The 1,668-nt window shown below is 62.2% G+C and overlaps 2 non-coding genes across 2 annotated transcripts in view; both read right to left on the reverse strand.

Moving 5' to 3' along the window:
* The window catches only part of LOC126331684 (large subunit ribosomal RNA), a 4,222-nt gene extending 3,351 nt beyond the window's left edge, over nucleotides 1-871 (reverse strand). Inside the window, exon 1 of the ribosomal RNA XR_007563463.1 lies at nucleotides 1-871. This exon is cut by the window's left edge and continues 3,351 nt beyond it. This is a non-coding gene — a ribosomal RNA (large subunit ribosomal RNA).
* Nucleotides 872-1,059: 188 nt separating this feature from the next.
* Nucleotides 1,060-1,214, reverse strand: LOC126331686 (5.8S ribosomal RNA). The gene has a single exon (XR_007563465.1). It is a non-coding gene; the product is annotated as a 5.8S ribosomal RNA (ribosomal RNA).
* Between the last annotated feature and the right edge of the window lie 454 nt (nucleotides 1,215-1,668).

Consider the following 1,668-nt stretch of genomic DNA (forward strand, 5'->3'; position numbering starts at 1 on the left):
GCCCGAGAGCATCCCGAGCCAACAGCGGCGCGGGTCCGGGGCCGGGCCAGGTAGGTCCGTCATCCGGGAAGAACCGCGCGCGCTTGCCGGGAGCCCGAGCGCCCAAAGGGGCGAATCGACTCCTCCAGATATACCGCCGAGCAGCCAGCCAGGACACCGGGGCTCTGCCCAACAGACGCGAACCGAGGCCCGCGGAAGGACAGGCTGCGCACCCGGGCCGTAGGCCGGCACCCAGCGGGTCGCGACGTCCTACTAGGGGAGAAGTGCGGCCCACCGCACACCGGAACGGCCCCACCCCGCGGCGAGTGGAAAGGCAACCGGACACGACCCCGCCGCGGATTGCTCCGCGCGGGCGGCCGGCCCCATCTGCCGAGGGCGGGGGCCAGTGGCCGGATGGGCGTGAATCTCACCCGTTCGACCTTTCGGACTTCTCACGTTTACCCCAGAACGGTTTCACGTACTTTTGAACTCTCTCTTCAAAGTTCTTTTCAACTTTCCCTCACGGTACTTGTTCGCTATCGGTCTCGTGGTCATATTTAGTCTCAGATGGAGTTTACCACCCACTTGGAGCTGCACTCTCAAGCAACCCGACTCGAAGGAGAGGTCCCGCCGACGCTCGCACCGGCCGCTACGGGCCTGGCACCCTCTACGGGCCGTGGCCTCATTCAAGTTGGACTTGGGCTCGGCGCGAGGCGTCGGGGTAGTGGACCCTCCCGAACACCACATGCCACGACAGGCGGCAGCCTGCGGGGTTCGGTGCTGGACTCTTCCCTGTTCGCTCGCCGCTACTGGGGGAATCCTTGTTAGTTTCTTTTCCTCCGCTTAGTAATATGCTTAAATTCAGCGGGTAGTCTCGCCTGCTCTGAGGTCGTTGTACGAGGTGTCGCACGCCACACCGCCAGCCGGCTGTGCACGCTACCGAGAAAGCACCGGTATGCGAACCGCCAGGCGACGGGCGCGCATCGCACGTTTAAGGAGACGCGGCCGGCCACACAGGCGACCACGACACTCCCAGGCGCCCGAAGCGGGACAAACGCCGCGCGCTTCAGTATACGTAGCCGACCCTCAGCCAGACGTGGCCCGGGAACGGAATCCATGGACCGCAATGTGCGTTCGAAACGTCGATGTTCATGTGTCCTGCAGTTCACATGTCGACGCGCAATTTGCTGCGTTCTTCATCGACCCACGAGCCGAGTGATCCACCGTCCTGGGTGATCTTTATCTTTTCAGTTCTCCACCGTCTCTTTCAAGACAGTTGCAGAGGCGGGACTGAGGCGTTTGACGGCCCCTGTTCCATTACTTTGTGTCCAACGGCCTGACGGCCGATGGGCGTCGTACGGCTCCACACCGGAGCGGACAGGCACTCGGGCGAAAGTCATTCAAAACCGGCGCCAGGCGCCAGGTGCCGCAGGCCAGCCGCTCCAGAGCTTCAGCGCTCGTACCACACAACAACACTTGCGCTAGTTTTGAGAGGCACGCGTGGTTCCGCACGCGGCGCACGGCTACTGCCGTACAGGTAGCGTGTTGCGCGACACGACACGCACATCGAAAGACATGCAGTCTAGTCGGTAATGATCCTTCCGCAGGTTCACCTACGGAAACCTTGTTACGACTTTTACTTCCTCTAAATGATCAAGTTTGGTCATCTTTCCGGTAGCATCGGCAACG

This window comes from Schistocerca gregaria, unplaced genomic scaffold, assembly GCF_023897955.1.
Source record: "Schistocerca gregaria isolate iqSchGreg1 unplaced genomic scaffold, iqSchGreg1.2 ptg001400l, whole genome shotgun sequence".
Classification (NCBI taxonomy): Eukaryota; Metazoa; Arthropoda; class Insecta; order Orthoptera; family Acrididae; genus Schistocerca; species Schistocerca gregaria.